The sequence below is a fragment of the Mustela nivalis genome (genome assembly GCF_964662115.1).
Source record: "Mustela nivalis genome assembly, chromosome: 7".
Classification (NCBI taxonomy): Eukaryota; Metazoa; Chordata; class Mammalia; order Carnivora; family Mustelidae; genus Mustela; species Mustela nivalis.
The window spans coordinates 57,913,404-57,938,250 of NC_139026.1; the positions used below are offsets into that span (position 1 = coordinate 57,913,404).

At 41.2% G+C, this 24,847-nt stretch overlaps 1 protein-coding gene across 1 annotated transcript in view; it reads left to right on the plus strand.

Annotated features, from left to right (window-relative positions):
* Positions 1-24,847, plus strand: part of DERA (deoxyribose-phosphate aldolase) — a 114,972-nt gene that overhangs the window by 21,291 nt on the left and 68,834 nt on the right. The gene's annotated exons all lie outside the window — the stretch shown is intronic.

Here is a 24,847-nt window from a genome sequence, read left to right on the forward strand (position 1 = left end):
CATAGATAGAAGCTGAATAACCACTACTTGATTTAGGTGGACAGAGTAAGTTCATTTCTTAAAGGTAAAGGATAGGCCAGTTAGACAGTAAAAGAATCTGTTGAGAGGCAAGTAGGTGGCTCAGTCAGTTAAGCATCTGCCTTTGGCTCAGGTCGTGATGATCCTGGGTCCTGGTATAGAGCCCTGAATCAGGTTCCCTGCTCAGCAGGTAGTCTGCTTCTCCCTCTGCTTCTGCCCCTCCCGCCATGGTCGGTCTCTCTCTCTCTCTCAAATAAATAAAATCTTGAAAAAAAAAAAAAAAGAAACTGTAAAGAACTTTTTGTCTTCTTGCTTCTGAGATACTTTCTCTTACCCTTATAAAGCAAATCATCTGAAATGTAATGATATTTTAGTCATGGTGTAAGTCCATATGTTAAGTCTTAAATGTAAGTCCTCATGGTCGGTAAGAAAGGAAAAGCTGCCTCATTTAGGCATATAATGGTTTCTAATGACATTGCTGAAATAGAGGGAAAATTAAGTAGCAGAACAGAACGTAGAGAATTATTGGGAGACAATCAGTGACCCTTAATGTTGGATGTGGCCCTGGCAGCAAATCTCTTGGGGGAATTATTAGAGTCATAAAGGAATTTGTAAATATCCAGTAGTTTATAAACACCAAGGAGACATTGGCTCTTTGGTTTTAATCTTGGGCTCAAACTCTCAAGATCTCAAAAAGATCCCTTTCAGAGAACAAGAGAAATGTAAACAGTATTCTCCACACCCTTCTGTTGTACAACATAAAGTCTGTTGGAATTGTCTTGATTAATTATAAATTGCTTCCCCCTCTCCTCCCTTCTAAAATATTATTTTATTTTTATTGATCATATATATGTGTGAGTATGTGTATATGTATGTATATATAAGTATATATTATATATATATACACATATGTATGTATTTATTGACCATAGATTATACGAACTCCATCCATGTTGTCAAAAATGGAAAGGTTTTATTCCTTTTTTTATGGTTGAATAATATTCCATTATATATATATACGCCACATCATCTTTATCCATTAATCTGTTGATGGACACTTGGGCTGCTTCCATAATTTGGCTATTGTAAATAATGTTGCAGTAAATGTAGGGGTGCATATAGTTTCTGCATTCTTTGGGTAAGTACCTAGGAGAGGAATTACTGGATCATGTAGTAATTCTATTTTTACTTTTTTGAGGGACCTCCATACTATTTTCCAAGTGGCCTCACCAGTTTGCATTCCCACCACAGTGTACAAGGTTCCTGTTTCTCCACATCCTGGCCAGCACATGTTGTTTCTTCTGTTTTTGATTTTAGTCATTCTGACAGGTGTGAGGTGGTAGGTATGTCATTCTGCTTTTGATTTACATTTTCCCCTATGATGAGTAATGTTGAATATCTTTTCATGTGTTTGTTGGCCATCTGTGTATGTTCTCTGGAGAAATTTTTTTTTTTTTAAGATTTTATTTATTTATGAGGGAATGGAGAGAACACCATCAGGGGAGAGGAGCAGAGGGAGAGGGAGAGCAGAGACACTGATCCCAGGAGCTTGGGATCATGACCTGAGCCGAAGGCAGATGCTTAACTGACTAAGCCACTCAGGCACTGGAAATGTTTCTTTTTCTTAATAGCTTCCTTTTCTCCTTTTGTGGCTGAGGATGTTACTTATAGTCATTTTCAAGTTTTCTTCTGCTTCCTACAACGTTTTATTTCCTTTAAGTACCCTCCACTCCCTCATCTCTACTTCCTTCCACTTGTTTTACTTCTGCATCTTTCTCATTAGAAGCTTTCCTCCTGTAACAGGTAATCCTTTTTGTCCATTTATATTTAATAATGAGGCATTTGTGTGGTAAAGAATTTAATCTTGTCCAAAGAGGTGTCTCTTTTGCCCTTGGCCCATGGGTGGTCATCTTAAGCTTATGAAATGTCCTGCCATGTGGAAGTGTCTTTGTTTACTTGGGGGCTTTGGACCATGACAGATAGTCTAACAAGTGTGGTTCATGTTGAATGCTTTGGGTCAAGTGGTATCTGTTCTTACCCCTAAGGGCTGGAGACAGCATTTTTGTGGCCACTCCCCAACAAAAACTTGGGACACCAAGGCTCAGGTGGGCTTCCTTGGTTGGCAGTCCTCTTCATATTCTCAAACGTTGCTACCAGGAGGCGTTAATGCTGTCCATTGCTCCACCAAGAGAGGACAGCTGGAAGCTCTGCATTGGAGCTCTCCTGAACTCTGCCTCATATGTCTCTTCCCTTAGCTGAATCTAATCCATATCCTTTTGTTGAGATAAACTATCACCATGAGGATAACAGTTTTCTAGCTTTTGGTGAGTTCTGTAAGCCTTGTAAATGATTAAATCTGAGGTGGTCTTGGGGATCCGTCCCCCACAAGCTTGCAATTGGTATCAAGAGTGAGCCTTGTCTTGTACATTTCCTCCAAGCTCTGTAGCAGTAAGAACCTCATTTGAACCTCTCTATACATTGATGGGGCTTATAAACCATAGAGTGATCTTGCTGGGCCATTTCATTGAAAGACTCCAAGTTCAGTGTCTGTGAATCTTTTTTCTCGGCATGGGCAGTTTTTGCAGAACTAAATCCTCTGGTCTTTTGCTTAGGCGAGCATCAACCTAACTGCTGGTGTGTTCAGAGTTGAGTAGGGGGAGGGTAGTAGCACTGAATACCAACTTTCATTTATTCCTTTTATTTTTCTCTATAATAGTCTTGACAGCAGAAGCAATACAGGGTGTTGAGTGAGCACATTAATAGGGATACCTAATGTGTGTGGAGCATCAAGGGAGGATTCATAGAGAATGTTTAAATGGATACCTATAGGTGGGCAGAGGAAGCTAGCTAGGTGAGAATGGATGGAATGGTATTCTAGGCAGAGGACTTGTAAATTAATTTGAACAGATGTGTCAGTTTTACTTGGGAAGGAGGAGCAAGGAAGGAATCATTTTGTTAAAATGGTCCATATAATCAGAAAAGTAGTACCAGGGATATAATACCATAGACAGTTTGTAGATTGAAGGAAATACCTCTGTTGGTGGTTAATTATGTTAACTAGCCAATACCATATCTTTTTCAGATATGTAATAAAGGCATTGAAGACCTAGAGTAAATTTTTGTTTAGAAATCAGGATTTAAACTTACCACACTGGGCATGTGAAGTTCGACTTCTCATGAAAACTTGAATATTTAGATAAGTCATATATTTTCTTGTTAATCTGTATTGAGTTCTTTGTTGACTTTGCCTTCCAGATATCACAAGTTTTTGGTTTCATAATGGTAATCTGGCCAACTAGAGTAGTTTTAAGTAGATAGTGAAATTTAGATTAGCTATTGCTTCTACCTAAGTATTTAGATGGCTTGAAGAACTTTTGAATTTACCTTTAGAATACTAAGGCACTAGTATTATACTTTCCAGGTTTAAAACTTTCAATGTCTTCCATTTGTCTATTGTGTTAAATTCAATCTAATGTTAATCTTCCAGTCTTCACCTTTCATGATATGTTTCTAGCCTGGCTTTCAGCCTTTGTTCTGTCTCTATGTTAAAAAAAAAATTTTTTTTATTATTCATGAACTAAATTTGAGTTATTTCCCCTCAATGTTTTGCTTAGAATGCTGCTCTTGCCTTCTCAGACACCATCTCTACCTTAGAGAATGCATGTAAGGTTTCTAAGTTACACTTGTTCGGAATATCCCTTCAGGATATCCCCATTTTATTTTTGTCTTCATTTGACATTATAATTTGATATCAAAGGCAAAAGAGCCTACCCATTTGGTTTACCTTTTTACCTTAACCATTTAATTAATTTATTTATTTTAAAGTTTTATTTATTTAAGTAATCTCTACAGCTAACGTGGGGCTCGAACTCACAACCCAGAGATCAAGAGTTTCATGTTCTTCTGACCAAGACAGCCGGGTGCCCTTCTTTTAACCATTTGATTTGATTTGATTTGATTATTTTTTTAAAAAAAGATTTTATTTATTTATTTGACAGAGAGAGAGATCACAAGTAGGCAGAGAGGCAGGCAGAGAGAGAGGGAGAAGCAGGCTCCCTGCTGAGCAGAGAGCCCAATGCGGGGCTTGATCCCAGGACCCCGAGATCGTGACCTGAGCTGAAGGTAGAGGCTTAACCCACTGAGCCACCCAGGCACCCCTCTTTTAACCATTTTAAATTAAGCTTTAGTTTTTCCCTTCCACATTTTTATTTATTTTTAATTTTTTTATTTTTAAAGATTTTATCTATTTGCCAGAGAGAGAGAGAGAGATCACAAGTAGGCAGAGAGAGAGAGGGGAGGAAGCAGGCTCCCCGTGGAGTGGAGAGCCCAGGACTCTGGGATTACGACCTGAGCCAAAGGCAGAGGCTTTAACCCACTGAGCCACCCAGGTGCCCCATCCTTTCCACGTTTTTAAAGAAGTTAAGTGTTCATTATACAGAACTGGGAGAATTTTGGCTACGGTTTTTCCCTTTTTCCATTTACCATATATACCAACTGCTCAAATAAATTAATACTGGTATGGTATTTCAAGTCTGGAGTGTCTTGTGTCTGAATTTCAGTGTTCTCCGTGACCTGGTACCACCTTACCTGGGTGACCATATATTTACTCTGACACTCTTTTGCCATTATTAGTGTTCTGGGAACAGGCTATAACCATTCCCGTATTGGTCTTCCTTCAAACTATACTCAGTAGTTGAAATGTCTTCCTTCTCCTTGACCTGTGGTTAATTTCTACTAATCTCTCAGGGAAGGTTGGCTTGTTGAAACCTCTGGCCAGCCTAGAGTTCTTGTAATGACAGAGTTGGAGCTAGCACCCAGTCTCTTGCCTTGGTTGGCACTGCCATGCCCTCTATAATGTCATGCTTGCTGTTCAATTGATTGCATGATGCCTGTGGTTAAAGCAATCAGAGAAGAACTACATTGTTAAATTAGCTAAACTGGGAGAAGACCTTGAAGGACACCTATTGAGTGCCTGGCATGGGATTGGTGCATCATTAACAGTTGTCCATAGTTTTCCAATTCCAAGTTTAATCATGATGCAATCCCAGAGCCAGAATGTGGACTTCCTTTTTTCCAGGGTAGTGCTATGTACCCAGAGCTGACACCCCCAGGAGCCTGTGAATCTCCGATTCGTTGCTAGTCCAGCATTAGTCCCCAGCAGATAGCTGATGGGTTCGGGTTATTACCACTGTACTGTTGAAGTTTTACTGTAAACTCACTTGGAACTATAGTAAATTAAAAAAGAAACAGGTGGGAAACTATTGGGCAGTTTAACTGTCGCTTTCTTTCACTTCTTGATTCAAGCCAGGAGTACATTTCTGAAACAGCTTTGATATGTGAATTGCTGAGGAAAACTATATAGTGTTCCAACCTGGCAGGTTAAGAGTTCTTTGAAATAGTTAATGAAATGCTTCATACTGGGAACCTAGTAGAAATACTTAGTTTCTGAAAAACCTTTTGATAATGCTTCCCTTAAGAGTTTAAGAAAAATGCCAACAGAGTAAAAAGTAGCTTTTTTTCATCGATTTGAACATATTTAAACAATAGTTTAAAAAAAATGCCCGTGAAAAGCTGCTGTTCATTCCCTCGAGAGGTCCGTCATTGGTTGATGCCAGTTTTATTACAGTGCCTGATATTTTCAGTGCTAATAGAACTCTTTGGAAGATAGTTTAGAAAAACAGTGGATGGATATCAAGTTTTGAAAAGCTAAAAAAAATACACAAACCTTGTAAATAAATTAGGCTGAATTTAAAAACATGTGTGTCCACCACATCTAGAGTTTCATTAGTGTTTGAAAGGAAATTTAATTGAAGTATGTCTTAGCCTGTCTAGGCTGCTGTAAGAGAAATACCATAGACTGAGTGGCTTATAAGCAACAGAAATTTACTTCTCACAGTGCTGGAGGCTGGCGAGTCCAAGATCAAGGTGCCAGCAGATCTGTCTTCTGATGAGGACTGACTTCCTTGTCTATGGCTGCCTTTTCTCTAAAACCCCACATGGCAAAGAGCCAAGGGATCTCTCTGGGGCCTCTTTAATAGGAGCACTAATCCCATTCTAAGGGCTTCATTCTCATGACTAATCAATTCCCAAGAGTCCTACCTTCAAATACTGTTATACTGGGGATTAGGTTTCAACATATGAATTTTTTTGTAGGGGTGTGTGTGTGTGTGTGTGTGTGTGTGTCAGGGGGAAATGCATAAACATGCATTCATACTGTGTGTGTGTGTGTGTGTGTGTGTGTGTGTGTGTGTATATATATATATATATATATATATAGTGAGGTGTACTAATCTAAATGTATAGATTCCTGTACAAACAGTTTCAGTGTAATTTGATGTATACATTTCTGTTAATGGAGGGTTAAATATTTACATTTTAAAGTTTGGGCAAAAAGGGGTGCCTGGGTGGCTCTGTCGATTAAGCGTCTCCCTTCGGCTCAGGTTGTAATCCTGAAGTCCCGGGATGGAGCCTTGTATCAGGCTCCCGGCTCAGCGGGGAGCCTGCTTCTCCCTCTGCCTCTCACCTGCTCATGGTCTCTCTCTCTCGTTCTTGCTCTCTCTCAAATAAATAAATAAAATCCTTAAAAAAAAAAAGTTTGGGGGAAAAATGACTCTTAGTTTGCCATTTTATACTTGTGACACTGTTTGTTACTGGCAACTTTTCATATTGGTTTTTGTATGTTATGTATTACTGTGAAATGAGTGGCCCCCAAACTTTGCAACCTGAAGCAATAACCATGTATTACCTAAAACATAACCATGTAACCTAAAACAATAACCACGTATTACCTCACAGTTTGAGGGATCGAACTTGGGCGTGGTTTAGCTGTGTGGTTCTGGTGGGGTCTCTCATAAGGGTGTAGTCAAGTGACCAAGTGACCAGCCCAAGGCCATAGTTATCTGAAGGTTGCCTGGAGCTGGAGCTCCACTTTCAAAGTGGCTCCCTCCTGTGGTTGGTAGGTTAGTGCTGGCGACTGGTTAGAGCCTTCTACTCTTCATTATGTGGCCCTCAGGCTAGAGGTACCAGAGTGTCCTTGTGACATGGCACCTGGCTTCTCCCAAAGAGAGTGATACAGAACAGAAGGCAAGACCCACACCATGTCTTTTATTAGCAAATGTTGGAAGTCACACATTGGTATTTCCCAAGTATCTTAACAATTTTTTTTTAAAGATTTTATTTATATATTTGACAGACAAAGAGAAATCACAAGTAGACGGAGAGGCAGGCAGAAAGAGAGAGAGAGAGAGAGAGAGAGAAGCAGGTTCCCTGCTGAGCAGAGAGCCCAATGTGAGACTCGATCCCAGGACCCTAAGATCATGACCTGAGCCGAAGGCAGCGGCTTAACCCACTGAGCCACCCAGGTGCCCTGGTATTTCCCGAGTATCTTAATGGTCACCTAGGTCAGTCCTCTTCATTGTGGAAGGAGCATGAATACAGGAGAGAAGGGTCACTGCAGGCAGTTTTGGAGACTCTCACAGTTTCCCTTAGTCATTACGTTATTCATTTTAGCTTGTCTTTGTTTACCATTTCCTTTAGTTACTAAAAATTTCAAGCATTCTGAAAAGCAGAAAAACTCATGGAAAATCACCAATAGAAACCAGTCACCTAGACGTAATAGCTGTTAGTGGTTTTCAGTTTGCTTTGGCGATTCTTTTCTGAGATATTTTAAATTAAAATTATAGACGTTGTGACATTTCATTTATAAATACTTGTTTGTGTCTTTAGGGAGTAAAGATATTTTCTTACACTATCATTGTCACAATAACCAAATCTGAAATAATTCCCTGATATTATCTAATACCAAGTCTTTATTTACATTTCTTCACTTGTCCCCAAAGTGTATTTTGTACCTGGTTTGTTCAAGCCAGGATCTAAGTAAAGACTATACATTATATTCAATTGTTGTATTTGTCTCCCTTTATTGGGAATAACACTCATTTCTTTCACTGCCATCATTTGATGATTAGGAGTTATCTAACCTAATTAGGAGTTAGGAGCCCCAACTTTAGGATTTATCTGATTATTGCCTCGTGAGTCATTTAACTCATTTTTTTTTCTCTTCTTCTGTATTTCCTTTAATTTGGAAGTCGTATCTTAGTTTGGGTTCTCTAGAATCAGTACATATATGAATAGAGAGACAAATACAGATGAAGAGAGTTAATATAAGGAATTAGCTTACATGATGATGGAGTCTGAGAAGTCCAAGCTCTGCTGTTGGTGAGCTAGAGGCTTGGGAGAGCCAATGCTGCAGTTCTAGTCCAAGTAATGAAGGACAGAGAGCCAGGAGATGGTATCAGTTCTAGTCCTAGTGCAAAGGTCTAAGATACAGGTGAGCAGATGGTGTAAGGTCCAGTCTGAGTCTGAGAGCCTGGGAACCAGAAGAGCCAGTGGTGTAAGTTCTGGTCCAAGTCCAAGTCTGAAGGCAAGAGAAGACCAGTGTCCCAGCTCAAAGACAGTGAGGCAGAAAGAATGCTTTCTTACTCAGCCTTTTATTCTATTCAGGCCTTCAGCAGTTTGGATGATGCCCAGCCACTTTGGGGAAGACAACCTCCTTTACTCAATCTACTGATTCAAGTGTCGATCCCGTCCAGAAACACTCTTGTAAGAGACACATGGAAATTATGTTTAAACAAATGCCTGGGCATCCTGTGGCCCAAAGTTGACATATAAAATTAGCTATCACGTTCTTAAAACCTGATTAGATTCAGATTAAACAGTTTTGGTAAGAATACTTCATAAGTGATGCTGTGTATTTTATATCATAAGGGTCATATTGAGTGTCTGGTTATCCCCCTATTTGTAATATTAAGTTTGATCATTTGTTTAAGGAGATTATAGCTGCATCTGCCAATCGTGTAATTCCAGTTTACACCCCCTATTTTAAAGATTTTATTTATTTATTTGAGAGAGAAAGAGAGAGAGAGAGAGCGCGAGCGAGAATGCACCAGCAGGGGGAGCAGCAGAGGGAAAGGGAGAAGCAGGCTGCTCACTGAGCAGGAAGCTGGATGCTGGGCTTAGTCCCAGGACCCTGAGATCATGACCTGAGCCAAAGGCAGACACTTAAATGACTGAACTACCCAGACACCCCTTCACTTTACCCCTTTTGACCTGCAAGTAATGTATGCGGTCATACTTCCATACCATGTGAATATCTGGGTCCCCACAAACTTTTCACTCAGGGTCTTTTGTATCTGGGTCTCTGGGATTAATTTCCCCTGCAGCATTGATTTGGGCTGCCCTTGGCTCATTTTAACCAATAGAATGCAACAGAAATGAGGCTTCAGTAGCTGTTTGTATGATTTCAGGAGCCCTGAGCTGCCTTGTAAGAGGTTCAGCTACCCTGTTGGGGAGGGCACTTGGAAAAGGAAAAGTCCTGGTCCTACGTAGAGATTTACTGTCCCAGCAGATGCTGCCTGTATCAATTATTTCATTAAGTGTGGCAAAAGAATGTAGTTTATTTTAATTTGATTCTTTGTGTTAAGTCCCACATTTTTCTTCTCCCTTCCTCTCAGATGCCAGTACTGTTCCACAGTCTTTGCTGTTTTTGAATCCTTCTTCCCTGTCCCCAGAGGTCTCTTCCTTCTGAGGTTTTCTCAACAGATAGTAGCTGTGTGATGAATCTTGGTTAAGTGAATGGTTGTAGTTCTTTTGTTCTGTTGTATCAAGGCTTCCTCAAACTGTCAGTCCCCTTTCTCTATAATCTATGTGGGTTTTTAAAAAAGATTTATTTATTTGAGAGAGAATGATAGAATACAGCAGGGAGGGCAGGAGGAAGAGGGAGAGAGAATTGTATACAGACTCTACGCTGAGTGCAGAGCTCAGCACAGGGCTCGATCTCACAATCCTGAGACCACGACCTGAGCTGAAATCCAGAGTTGGTTGCTCATCTGGCTTGCCACCCAGGTGCCCCTATAATCTATATGTTTTTATCATTGGTTCCTCAAATGTTTATAGATGATTTTTTGCATGTCATTTATGTGCAATGAGGGAGAGCCGGACTTGGGGAGGTAGAAATTTGTATACTAATGAAATGGTCTGAGTCTCTTAGCTTTGAGGAAGCTCCTCGTGTTGGCAACATCAGAATAGTTCAACAAACAGTGCAAGGTAACCACTAGATTATGGGCTGGTGCATAATACATAGTAAACACCTAAATATTTGGCGACTGATTTGGGTAAGAATTGAAACTGTGTATTATCTATTAAGCTTCCAGTGGAGCCCAGAGGAAGGTTGTATGTTTGAAAGGCTTGGGTAAGTTGCTCAGGGTGACATAGAGTAGGAGTTTTGATAGGGGTGACCTCGCGGGCAAACTAGAATACTTTGGACATGAAAAGAAGAGTTAAAATACTTAAAATGATATCAAAAATATTTATTTATTGACTGACAAATTGTTTTTATATTTGTAGTGACCTATTCAAGAGAAAATAGTTTTATTCAAAAACTTAAAAAACCTACTTCATTCTAAAAATACAGTCATGTGCATCAAAGCCAAAATAATGTATTTGTCTTAATTTATCTCAACACATAAAACAACATAAGTTGAGTCATTGCTCTCCTTTAACCAGTTTCTGAGCTGTTATCAATCTGTTATGTCATTGGTATCTTTTTGAAGAACATTGAAAAAATTCTTTAAATAATTAAAATGTTTGTCAATTTTTTTAAAGTTGCATTTTATGTTTTTTAAATTTGAAATTCTTTTTTTTAAAAAAGATTTTATTTATTTATTAGACAGAGATCACAAGTAGGCAGAGAGGCAGGCAGAGAGAGAGAGGAGGAAGCAGGCTCCCTGCTGAGCAGAGAGCCCGATGCAGGGCTTGATCCCAGGACCCTGGGATCATGACCTGAGCTGAGGGCAGAGGCTTTAACACACTGAGCCACCCAGGCACCCCTGAATTTGAAATTCTTGACACTTTCAATTAATTCTTCTCTATAGAGCATAATATTTCTAATTGAGAAAATATTTTCTCTATGGATGCTGTGGTATCCTGTAAGCTTTGACCTAATTCTCTAAATAGAGGTTGTTCTTCGTTCTCGTTTTTTAAAAAATTGAAATGTATAAATATTTTGGCACAACTTATTTCACAGCTAATGTATTTCTCCTCTATGCCAAGGCAAAATAATATGTATTTTTATAAGATGAAACTTGTCAAATAAAATGTCTCCATTTAAGGTTCTTTTGAATGTTTTGTGAAATCCAAATACTGTAAAATCTCAAGCCCTCTGAATTTCATTTCTTCCTAGTACAGAATATAAATGTATCCTATTTAAAATAGAAGTTGGTGGTACCTAGCCTCCAGAGATGGACCAGGTCTCTAGGACTGTCGTCCCTGACAGCATCAGGCTGCCCTTGACTCACTTTGACCAATAGGGTACAGCAGAGGTGAGGCTCTAACAGCTGTTTGTATAATTTTGGGAGCCCTGAGCTGCCTTGTAAGAGGTTCAGCTACCTTGTTGAAGAAGGTACCTGGAACTCAAGAGGTTCTGGTCCTCCACGGAGAAGGAAAAGGAGAAGGACACCTAGCGTCCCAGCAGAGCCCAGTCATTTAGCTGCTTTCTCCAAGGCATTGGGTATGAGAGTGAAGCCATATTGCATGTTCCAGCCTCCCGCAACCCACAGAATCAGGACAAACGATAAAGGGGTTGCTGATTTTAGCCAGGACATTCTGTGGTGATTGGTTGTACAGCAGTGGATCGTCAAAACAGATAAATTGTGGTGTTCCAAAGTGCAATTTTAGAATTTTGAAACTAAGCCTTGTTTACTGGTTGAAATGCCCTCATTTAATTTGTTGAAATCTTGTCTTTACTTCTGTGGGGATACATTTTAGTGTCTTCCTGTTTACAGTGTTTACAAACAGTTGTCATCAGTAATTGTGGTTCATGAAGTTTCAAAAGCTGGAAGCCTTTGGTGTTTTATTTACATAACAGGTTTAAAAAAAAAAAAAGATTTTCAACTGATTTTCAAAAACAATAAAGCCAACTTTAAAGGTCTGATTTACCAAATAGTTCAGGACTAATTGTACATCTGCTTAGATTGACTGACAAAATGGTTCTTCCAAGAGTCGAGTCTTTCTAATACTCAACTGATCATGATCAGTAAAGAGATAGTACCTACTGCCAAGAAGAAGTATTTAATTTTAATTAGACATCAGCTTTCTCACCAAGATCAGGTAGTTCACTTATTCTGTGTGTATATATAAAATACTTAAAATTTGACAGCTACAGCTTGTACTTCATTACAATATGGAAGTTTATTTGAATGAAATGATAAATTATATGTCTGTCACAACCATATCCAAGTATATTTCTGCTTCATAACTTTCTTAATAAGAAAATTGTTTTTATCATGATACTATCTTCCAACAAAATTCATATCCATGTTATCACTGCAAAATCAAGTAATTATATGTTTAACACCAACTTCTTTGAATTTACAGGGGCAGTCAAAATGATGTCAGATGTTCACCTCCAACAAAATAGACTTCTAAAAAATTTTTTTATTTGATAAATTAGAGTTTTAAAATGAGCCAGTATTTGAGTTAATTTAACAGATTTTCTCTTTGAAGGACCTTTGCCTCTGATAGAAAAGTGGTAATCTTTAGTATACATATACTAGGAAATTTGGATGTAAAAATGAACTGTATTTAGAGGACAGATCTTCCTCGACTTAATGGTGGGGTCATGTCCTAATAAACCCGTCATAAGTTGAACATATTGTACGTCGAAAATGTAATTAGTACAATAATGCACCAAACATCATAGCTTCGGCGAGTCTACCTTAAAAATGCTGAGAACACTTACCTTAGCAAGTGGGCAGGATTATCTAGCACAAAGCCTAGTTTATAGTAAAGTGTTGAGTAGCTCATATATTAAATATACATATGTGTATATATAAAATATATTAAATACTGTACTGACGGTGAGAAACAGAATGGTAGTTGTGGGTACAGGATGGTTGTCACTGGATCGGTGGTTCCCCACAGTGACCTCATGGCCGGCTGGGAGCTGTGACTGCTGCTGCCCAACATTATGAGGGAGGATCCCACTACATGTTACTAGCCTGGGAAAAGGTCAAAATTCCAAACTGGAATTCTGGTTTCTACTGAATGTGTATTGCTTTTATACCATTGTAAAATTGAAAAGTTGTCAAATGAATCATCATAAGTTGGGGACCATCCATGCTCATTTTATCTAACTGGAAAGTCATGCTTCAGAGCCTTCTGTAACCACATCTTCTGAGGCTGTGTTAAATTGCCATCTTTAAGCGCAGGCTTCTTAACTGCTAATTTTTGCAGCGTATAAAGATGCTTGTTAGCAGCTTTGGGTCTTGGAGTCAGTGATATCTCTGTAGAGCTATTTTGGCACGTGATAAATGTTGAAAAGCATTTTGTGCAAATTACAGATCATCAACTTTTCTGAGAAATGGAAATTCAGAATTTAATATTTCATTAAGCTCCCTTTTTTGGAGCTCATTGTTGCTAATGGATTTTTTTTCCCCTTAAAATGAAAGGGTAACCCTATATAGGTTTAGATTTATAAGATATAAAAACGACAAAAGCATTGCTTTCAGTTGGTTCCCCTCTAGGAATCTAGATATTCCCCACACGTACTGCTTAGTCACCTTACCTACAGGTTCTCCCACTTCTCATGCCCTACCTGGTGCGGTGGTGTGTCTGTGTCTCTTGGGGGCTTGGGCCCAGGCAAGGGCACGACTGGCTGGGATATTCAAATGACTTAAGATACACACTGCATACTGGTACCACCACCAAGACTGGGAGGAGTCAGCCGTCGCTAGCCACAAATATTGCAAGTACCCTCAAGGGTCAGTGAGTGGCCCTCCATGCGAAGAGTTAGCTTTGCTATGTCTGGAAATGGGGAAGAATTGTGTTTTCTCTTACTGAGTGAACCACATGTTCCAATGAAGTCTCTGTTCACTGCACTTTCCTCTTATACTATGACCGGAAAATGTGGTAGAAATGTCTGTGAAACCCAGCCTGACTTATGTTTTTATTAAAAAATGAAATATAGAAGCAAATGCTAAACTGGATGGGACAGGAGAGGGCAAGTGGGGCACAACCTGGGCAAACCAGGGTGATGGGGGTCATCGTAGTGAGGACCAGAAGCTCAGCAGGTGGGACCAGACTGGGAAGAGTGGTCAATTTTACGGCAGTGGTCAGGGCCTGGAGGCAGAGGGATGGCCCTGATGCTTTGTCCCAGTCTGTGGACTCTTCCGCACAGAGACTTCCCTGAGCATATTTGTGGGTCCAGAGCAGAAGGGGCTCTTGCTTGAATTTTGTGCTCTGTGAACCTTGAAGCTGCTTCTGGAATATCAGCTTTTCCCAGACTGCTTACTCTCCAGACCGGAGAATGAGCAGCTCCTATGTGTTTGAAGGCAGAGTACAAATGCTGCAGTCAGTGTCCTGATGAGGTTCTGACCGTCCTCCCCTCCCCACGACTATTGTTCTGGTTCAAGCTACCGCTTGCTGTTGCTTGAGCCGCCTAATTGGCTTCCCCTTAGCAGCCAGGGGGACTTTTTAAAATGTAAATCTAAATCAGAGCATTTCATTCCTCTGCACAGGGTTCTCTGAAGACTTCCTGTCTCACATCTGATGTCCTTTCCATGCTAAAAAAAAGTCCTTCTTGAGGGGCTTTCAAACCTTAAGGGCCCTGCCTCACAACAGGCCGTGTATTTTATTTTATTTTTTATTTTTATTTTTTTAAAATATATTTTTTTAATTTGACAGAGTGAGGGATTACAATTAGACAGAGAGGCAGACAGAGAGAGGGGGAAAGCAGGCTCCCCGCTGGGCAGGGAGCCCCGATATGGGGCTCCATCCCAGGACCCTGAGATCATGACCTGAGCCGAAGGCAGAGGCTTAACCCACTGAGCAACCCAGGTGCCCTCCGTGTATTTTATATTGCAGCACCATACAGGCCTACGTATGTATAATTGAAACAAAATTTTTGTAAGTGACCCTTACTTGTATTGCATATAAGATGTCCTAATATATTCCATTTTATTGTTTCTTCTTCTTTTTGAAGAGTACTAGTTGCAGCTGACAAACTTGATTCCGTGACATGTCTATGGGTCATGACACAGGGTTTGGAGAGCATTTTCCTGATTGGTCCTTGCCCTGCATCTCTGACTTGACTCTACCACGCCCAGTCCTGCTTGCTTACTGTCTTCCAGTTACACCTGTGTCCTTGCTTGGCCGCAAATATGACATGTTCACTCTTAGTTTAGGGCTTTTGCATTTGCTCTATTCTCTGCCTAGAACACAGGTTGATGGTTTTATTGCTTGCTTTCTTATTTTTTAGAAGATTTTCTTTTACTTACTTGACAGAGAGGTAGAGCCAGAGAGCACAAGCGGAGTGAATGGCAGAGTGAGAGGGAGAAGCAGGCTTCCTGCTGAGCAGGGAGCCCGATGTGGGACATGATCCCAGGACTCCACAATCATGACCTGAGCTGAAGGCAGACACTCAACCATCTGAGCTACCCAGGCACCCCTCCTTATGTTTTGTTTTAAATATTTTATTTGTTTATTTGAGAGAGAGAGAAAGCACAAGAGGGGGGAGAAAGATGTGTATTGACCAAACTTTCTAGGAGCAAAGTCCCTAACCTTTCTTATATCTTAAGTGTAAGATACTGACTTTGGGTCGAAGACCCCCATAGATCCTGTGCACCTTGCACTTTGGACTGGAAGGAGGGTGTGATCTTAGGGAAAGTCTGGACCTTTGGCTCCATAGACTCCCTAACGATGGGGAAGGGCATTGCTGTGGGTAGGCCAGTCTGGGCCTATCTCTCCCACGTGTGATCTTTGTTTCAGCTAGGAATTATATAATAGTTTCTGTCTGGTGGCCTGGGGTGCTAATGTTTTAGTGATCTTTTCTATGGGAGCAGTGATGGTGGCGTTCTGAGGTTGTCATTTCTGCCTGGCATCATGCAGCTAAGTCAGGCTGGACTCATGAAAGGACTCCATGGCAGAGTTTGGTCATGACAGGTTTAGGGTGTGAAATGCCCCAGGGAAGTGTTGTACGATGCTGATGCTTGGACCACAGCGACAGCCATCTTGCTGGTCTACCTACTGTAGTCTCTTTCTACCTGTACTGCACATTGCTGCTTGGCAATGCCTCTCAATTCAAAAGAGTTAAGTATATTTTGTTTTTACTGCTCAATAAGGTAATGCATGCTCTTGGTAAAAATTTTCAGTGTTATGGAACTATATAAAGAAAGAAAGAAAGTAGAAATCTTATGTAATTCTAGCTCTGAAGAGAAACTCTTCTATCAATTTGGTATATATTCTATTATATTTTGCACCGGTACTAACAGATATATGTTTTATACTTGTATTTTTGTTTTTATAAACAGTTTTATTTTAGAAATTCACTGCTGTGCAGTCTACTTGTTTGCACTGAGTAAAGTATCATAATCAGTTTTCCATGACAGTACTTACTGATGTACCTCATTCTTTTAAATAGCTGGGTCATGTTCTGTATTATGGATCTGCTCTATTTGAAGCAATCATGGATCTTGGTGTCACTTACAACAATGCCACCATAAATACCTTTTCATATTTGCACTTGCATATTTGTGTAAGCATTTCTGTGGGACATATTCTGTATGCTGATTATTTTTAGAAAATACTTCTTTAATTCTGTTACAGCCCAGTTTGGAAATCTTCAGTGGCTCTGATCACTTACGGGATAAAGTTTAGACCAGTGTTGTCTAATAGAAATATAATGTGCAACACAAAGTAATTTAAGATCTCCTAGAGTGCACGTTATAAAAGATAAAAAGAAACAGGTGAAAATAATTTTATTAGCATTTTATTTAACCAACTATATCCCAGATATTTTATTTTCATTGTATAATCACTATCAAAACAAATTAGAGAGGGGTGCCTGGGAGGCCCAGTCAGTTGAACATTTGACTCTTGATCTCAACTCCGGCCTTGATCTCAGGGTTGTGAATTCAAGCTTTGCATTGGGTACCCTGCTGGGCTTTAGAAACCCCAAAATGAAAAAACATAATTACACAGATATTTTGTTTTTTGTTTTTTGTACTAAATCTTTAAAATCTGCGGAGTACTTTACATTTAAAGCACGTCTCAAATTGGACTCTTCCACATTTCAGATGCTCAGATGGTAACATGTGTCCAGCGGATATTGATGGATAGCACAGATCTAGACTCTTTTGCCTAGTACTTCAGAATTTTAACAAATAAGCCACAGTGAGTCAAATAGAGCCAACTTGCCTCTGCCTCTGATACTCCTGCTCCCCATAAACCTTCAGAGCTTCCTCTTTACTTTTCCTAAATCCTGCCCATCCTCTGGGAAGGTTTCTCAGCCATGGCACTATTGACATTGGGGACCAGGTGAAGGCAGCGCCCTTGATTAGGAATGCCTGTGGTGCTCACTTGGGCCGTTGTTTGTGGCAAATTCAATAGATAGTTCCCCTACTGAGGCTCCTAACTTACGGGTAGGCTGTCTCTTGCAGTTCTTAGTGTGACCCTAGGACACACAGTTCAGCAAAAACCATCAGTGAACCCTGAGGATCAGGATGTCCTCCTCACAAGTCCTGGAGAGTGCTTGACATGCCCGAAGGCTGTGCTGTGAGGTTTCAGGTAGAAAGAGTCAGCGGGCCCACACATGCAAAGACCTGAGTATTTCTTGGGGTCTGAGAGTGGGATGTCTAAGGTTTGAGGGGTTAACTCTTTATTGGCTAATTTAAAGCAAAAGAGCAGGGGTTGGGGCATGTGAAGGGGAAGCAGGGTCGCTCAAGCAGGCAGTTCTTTCAGTTACCCAGGGCTTTCTGAAAGAGGAACCTTCATGCGTGGGGGCTGTCTAGTTCCTTGTTGGTTGGTTTGTTAGTAGCTGTGTCATACCGCTGGCCATGTGCTTATTCAGGATGGATGTGCTTTGAAATGGATGTGTCAGCAATCCAAAGCTTAATGTCAGGCACTTAGACTGTTGAGAGACTGACCTGTACATTGCACGGTGTTTAGCTGCATCCGTGGCCTCTGCCCACCAGGTGCGGGTGGCCCTCTCCCACCGCCAGCTGCGTCAGCCAAAGACGTCTCTAGACCGAGAACCTCCGCCGTAGCGTCAGTCTCTCATCCCCACTTTATCTACAAAGAATTTTTCTTTAGCCAACTGGATGAGCCTCCTCTGACCTTCCCTTTCTCTGAACTTGACTTACTGTCCGGCCAGTGTGGTAAGCGTATGTTCCGGGGAAAAAGCCATTTGTGTATGTTCCGGGGAAAAAGCCATTTGTAGTCAAGTGTTTGAGAAATGCTGAATTAAAGACTAGTCAAGAGATTTCTTTCCTGTGGGAATTTGGGATAGTCTCATGTACTCAATGCTCTATGCATCTCCGAGAGAAGCTCACCCATCTAGCATGTCCCAAGCTCACTGCTCGTTGTAGTGGAAACCTTTCATTTTTCTGGCTGGCCAGCAACGAACACGCGTCCTCGTAGTGTTGGGTCATTCTATCTGTCCTATGTAGAACAGGTTGGAGGCGCTGCAGAGGAAGGAGTGGGCCTTCCCTATTCCCTGCCCCGCTTAGGCATGCATGGGTCAGGCGTCCGATGCTTTCCTCTGGAACAGGAGGTTCTGAATGAGCTGGGGTGGGCGGCAGTGGTGGTGTCTGCAGCGGGGCCGTGAAATCTTGGCTAGGCTGTTGCTGTTCCTTGCTGGCCTTGTTCTTCTAGCTCTGTCCCTGTCCTGTGGTCTTCACTTCCTGTCTGTTGCGTGAGCTTGTTCTTCCAATCTCTTCTCAGTTCTCTGAGCTTTTACAAACATCCCATTTTGGTCCAATCACCGAAGTCGGTTTTCCTCATTTTTAACTGAATGATTCCTGACTGATGTGACCCGTGGAACCGTTTGGAAATGTTGTTTAGATGCATTGCTTTGTGTCCCCTTGTGTTGGCTTATATTTTCTATTATTCAGCTCTCCCCAGTCTGGGGCATTATTCCCAAGATTTGTCAGGACAGCAGCAACCTATGTCAGGCACTGTGTCTCCCATGGTGCCGCACAGAGCCCGCCCGCCAGAAAGGCTAAATGCAGAGGTGGTAGGACTGCACATGCGACCCTCCCTCTGCCAGATGGCTTGTGGCTCTCTAGCTGCATGACCGCAGCCACCACCTGCTGCTGAACCTTGGAGGCTGGGGACAGAAGGCAACCTGGGCACCGCAACGGACAGTATGCGGAAGCCAGAATAAGTGATGAGGTTCTCCTTCTAGGGCCTCGATCAATCCACAGACATTAGCAGATGATCGAGAAGGAGAATAATCGACAGAAATTGAATGGTAAAGAGCAGCGAGCAGTGATAGCTGGGAAAGGGCTCATGGCTCAAGGAGGGATGAAGAAGGGTAAGAGAAAGGAGGGAGGCCTTAAAATCCCCATGTGATGCTGCTGGGGGAAGCCAGGTCCAAGAGCACACATGTCTTGTAACGTGAATCCAGACTCTCTTCCGCTATGATGATGTGTTCTGAGAGAATGTTGTACTCCGCGTAGCTGTGGGTACAAGACGTACTGGAAACGCCACCAGAGGGAAGAGGAGTGTAAGCAGAGAGTATTCAAGGTTGGCACCAAAGGAACAAGTGAGCAGACCCCGCTGGCCTTCAGCGCTGTGCCAGATTATCTGTGCTGAAGTATTTTAGAGGGCGTCGTAAACTCATTGCTCACTGGAACTTGGATTGGTATTCTTTTTTTTTTTTTTTAATTTTTAAAATTTATTGTTAACATATAGTGTATTATTAGCTCCAGGGGTACAGGTCTATAAGTCGCCAGGTTTACCCTCTTCATAGCACATACCTTCCCCAATGTCCATAACCCCACCACCTTTTCCCTACCCACTCCCTCCGGCAACCCTCAGTTTGTTTTGTGAGATTAAGAGTCTCTTATATGTGCTTGCTTCAGCAGCATATATACTAAAATAAGAGTCTTTCATGCTTTGTCTCCTTCCCGATCCCATCTTGTTTCATTTATTCTTTTCCTGCCTCCCAACTCCCCCCCCCCCACATTGCCTCTCAACTTTCTCATATCAGGGAGATCACATGATAATTGTCTTTCTCTGATTGACTAATTTCGCTAAGCATAAAGTCTAGTTCCGTCGGTTTGGTATTCTAAATACTGGTTAGGGATGGCGAAGATATGTGGGATGGGAACTGGAGATCAGGGTCAGAGTAGCTGTGGGGACATGTCGGAGTAGGAAGGCTCTTTGAGCAGTGGCAATTGATGCTGTCTAGTTGTTGGTATCTTGGTTTCTAGACCATCTGTCTGGGTTGTAAGGATTGGGCTTTCACAGCAGCATTTCAGAAGAGTTGGCTCGTGTCCACTGGGGGCATGGATGCCCTTGAGAGCTCACCCGGGGCTTACTGGGTGGTAGACTAGACTTGGCGAAGAAAACGAAGTCTTGTTTCTTTTCTTTTTTTTTTTAAAGATTTTATTTATTTATTTGACAGAGATCACAAGGAGGCAGAGAGGCAGGCAGAGAGAGAGGGAGAAACAGGCTCCCCGCCGAGCAGAGAGCCCGATGTTGGGGCTCGATCCCAGGACCCCGGGATCATGACCCAAGCCGAAGGCAGAGGCTTTAACCCACTGAGCCACCCAGGCACCCCCGAAGTCTTGTTTCTACCAGTTAGTAAAGATGAAGCTTCAGGCATGGTCTCTGTCTGGTTATATCTTTGGTGGGAACTGGACAAGGCTGAGTCTCCTCATTTATAGAAGTTGAGTATCTTTTGAGCCTGGAGGGATCAGGCATGCAGAAGCATCCAGTGCTCTTTTCTCTTGCCAAGCTAACCTTTTCCCAGGCTAAGACTGAAAGGCCAGACACGATCGGGTTGATATTTCACTGGTTTCAGTGTCTGAGGTAAAAAATAAATGTACTCTGATGCAGGGGGCTTATTGAACAACTGTTTCTATGCTGGGCACTTGCAACTATGGGAAGTTGTGGCTGGACATTGAAAATTAGAATTGAAAATAAGCAGAAAGAATGAAAAGAGAAAACATGGGAAATCTAATCTTTCTTTCCCCAAATTTGGGAGAAAAAAATTCTCTGATAATGTATCACAATTTATCTTTCTCTGTTAAGAACAAAGGTAAAATCAAAATACAAAATAAACCTTTCATGGAGTTATCGTTTGGTGTTACATGTTTTAGGAATATTGTGAGGAAGCACGAGAACATCCATGGAAACATCAGTGGATGTGATGGAAGGACCATGTGGTAGATTTGTAGGGAAAGTGCTTTGTCTCTACTGAGACATAGGAACAATAATAATAATAAAAAATTGTGAGAAGAGTATTTGAGAACAAATTTATAACTGACAGAAGAGCCCAAAAGCCATCTAAACGACATACTAAGAGACACAATAGGATATTTTTTCATTGGACAGTTTTGAGAAAAGAGTATTATCGCCTTCCAATTATGGCTTCATGTCTCTTTTCCCCAAAGGAACGTGTACTTGAAACCCTTCCTGGCCCCTGTAAGAGAAGATTCTATGGTACTGACGAGATTGTGTGTATTAGAATCACTTCTCCTGGAAAGAAGACACTAAAGGGTACTCGAATAAAATATTAAAAATTATGAAGGACATAACAAAGGCCAATCAGTCCTTTCTTTTCCCCAGATCCCATAATATGAGAACAAGGGATATTTGATGAAATTAAAGAGTAGCAAATTAAGTGCTAATAAAATGAGATAGTCACTTATATAATTCATTACCATGGGAGGTCACAGAGGCAAATTCTGTGGCTGGATTAAATATGGGGCCGGATAATTTTATGACCGCTAATGATATTTTTAACAGTGGAGGCTGATACTGCAAGAGAAGTAATCCTATTACATCCTCCAGGAGGTGGTTCACGGGGACCTCTGGCAAGTGGTGTCTGAGAAGTGTGAGAGCCAGCATCGTGGGTTCTAACCTTTGGTGGGGAATTGTACTAAAAATTAGTTTTTAAGGTGGATGGATGCCCTCAGGTTTTCCTCATGCTTGAGTTCCAGCTTCTCCTGTGGAGATCCATAAGTTCTTTAATCAGAAGCATTGGGGTGTGAAGTTCCATAATTCAAGGTGAATAAGTTCCAGAGATCTAATATACAGCACCTTGAATATTGTTTTATGTTTTTTTAAAGATCTTATTAGAGAGTGAGTGAAAGTGAGCCTGGGGAGGAGCAGAGGGAGAGGGACAAGCAGACTCCGAGCTGAGCGTGGAGCCTAACTCATGACCTGAGCTGAAATCAAAAGTTGGACACTCAACCCACTGAGCCATCCAGGCCTCCCCAGTGTGACTGTTGTTAACAATATTGTATGGTTGAAATCTGCTGAGAGAGTAGACTTTAAATGTTCTCCACCCACTCAAAAAAGGAGAAAAAAAAGTGGATAATGGGTAAAGTGGTAGATATGCTAATTAGCTTGATTGTGGTGATTATTTCATCCATACAGATGTATACCTTTTCTTTTTTGAGAGAGAGCGCACAAGCAGGGGAAATAGCAGAGGGAGAGGGAGAAGCAGACTTCCCGCTGAGCAAGGAGCCTTATGCAGGGCTTAGTCCCAGACCCTGGGATCCTGACCTGAGTAGGTCAGGACAGACAGATGCTTAACCAACTGAGCCACCCAGACCTCCCCTCAAGATGTATATCTTGAACATACACAGTTTGTTCGTTATACCCTAGTAATACTCGGGTAACGGAAATAAACACAACAAAATTTTTTTTTTAGAAAAAGCAGTTGGGAAGATATTACCCAGAATTTGATAATTTCTGGTCTTGAGGACCCATTTATTTTATTTATTGAATGGCACCCACAAGTGGGCACTTTGCTTAGAGTTTTAAAAATCTGTTGGGACTCTAAACATTTTGACCAATCAGTGCATTCGGAATAAGGGGACTACACTAAAGTCGACTATAAAGTTGAAATAAGTACAACAAAGCAAAGGAATAGCTCAACCTGTATGATTCAGAAAAGTTTACAGAGAAGGTGGCATTTGAATTAAGTCTTAAAGGGTGGTGGGAGTTCACTCTATTGGCAGGATAACGAAGGGCAAAAGGAACAACCAGCATGCATAGATCCAGAGACAGAATGTGACATAATTGCCCATGAACTCCTGGTAGATTAGAAAGCCTGCAGCACCAGCTTGGAGAGATAGAGAGGGAGAAGAGGGGTCCTATCAGGTCAAAGGGAGCAAGGTGGTGAGGTCTTGCGATTGCCAGAGATGTCTCTCCAGTAGCTGCGCTTCCTGTGGTGGTCGTGTGGGTGGGAAGTAGAGAGGAGGTTGGAGAGGGGCGTCCAGAAGGGGTCATGTGATGGATCAAGGATGGCCCCGCAGCATAGGCTTCCCTCTCTTGGCCACTGTCAACAGTTACTCGGTGATGAGTCTTATATTTCACACGACTCTGCCTCACTGATTTTTACTGTCTGTCTGAAGTAATCTTTACAATAAACCTAATCACTCATATTAATAGTTTTTTTATAAAAGAGAAACAACAGAATCTTCCCTTTCTTTGAGAGAGGGGTTCTTATAGGTCTTATAAATTAGGCTGAGTCTGGTCTTATTTCTTTGGGCTTTACCTAGAACCCATCTTTGGATGGGGAAGAAGAGGCAGATATCGTTTGCTTGACCTTGGACTGTGATGTTCGCTCAGCAGATGAGCAGGAAACCATACAGTGTCTTGGAGGAACAAATGTATTGAAATGTTAAAAATCTGTTTTATTGGCATGCCTGGGTGGCTCAGTGGGTTAAGCCGCTGCCTTCGGCTCAGGTCATGATCCCAGGGTCCTGGGATCGAGCCCTGTATCGGGCTTTCTGCTCAGCGGGGAGCCTGCTTCCTCTTCTCTCTCTCTGCCTGCCTCTCTGCCTAATTGTGATCTCTGTCAAATAAATAAAAATAAAATCTTTAAAAATAATCTGTTCTGTTAAATGATTTCGGCTAACAAAATAATTTAATTAGAAAAAAAAAGCTCCCAGACTTTGCTCCTTATTCAATGATACTTAAATAAGTGTATCATTATTAATCACTCCAGACTCTGACTTGGAATTTCTACAGTATTAATATTGATAAGAAGAATCATTTGGAAATGAGAGAGAATGTCTTTGTAGAAACATGGTTTTATTTTTGTGGTGGATGCAAATACTGTATTATTATTGTTGTTGTTGTTGTTGTTATTATTTGTGTTGTTCCATAGTGCAGTAGGCAGTCAGCAGTTTCCCGCCCATATTAGAGAGAAATGTATACGGTGGTCCCCTGTTATCTGTGGGGAATGTGTTCCAAGACCACCCCCAGGGGATGTCTGAGTCTTTGGACAGTGTTGGACCCTATATCCAAACTATGTTTTTTCCTATTCATACACACTGATGATAAATTTTAATTCATAAATGGGCACATAAGAGATTAACAACAGTAACTAATAATAAACTAGAACAGTTATAACAATATGGTATAATAAAAGTTACATGAATGTGATCTCTCTCTGAATACTTGATTGTATTTCCGTAACCCTTCTTGTGATGAGGCGTGATGATAAAATGCCTGTCTGAGGAGAGGAAATGAGGTGAATGACGTAGGCATTGCATGCAGCATAAGGCTGCTATTGACCTTCTGATACCTCAGAAGGAGGAGCATCCCTTGTTGGACTGCACCTGACCCCAGGTAACCGAAACCGTGGAAAGCAACGTCGTGGATAACTAGGGCCTATTCCTCTTCCACAATAGTTCTTTAAGGTTCTTCTAAAAGGAAGGTGCTAGAGGGATATAAAAATGAATTTAGTTATAGGAGGTAAATGGCTAGGTGCTCAGTTTACTGTGAAGTCACCTATGTGGTAGAGCATTGGGGG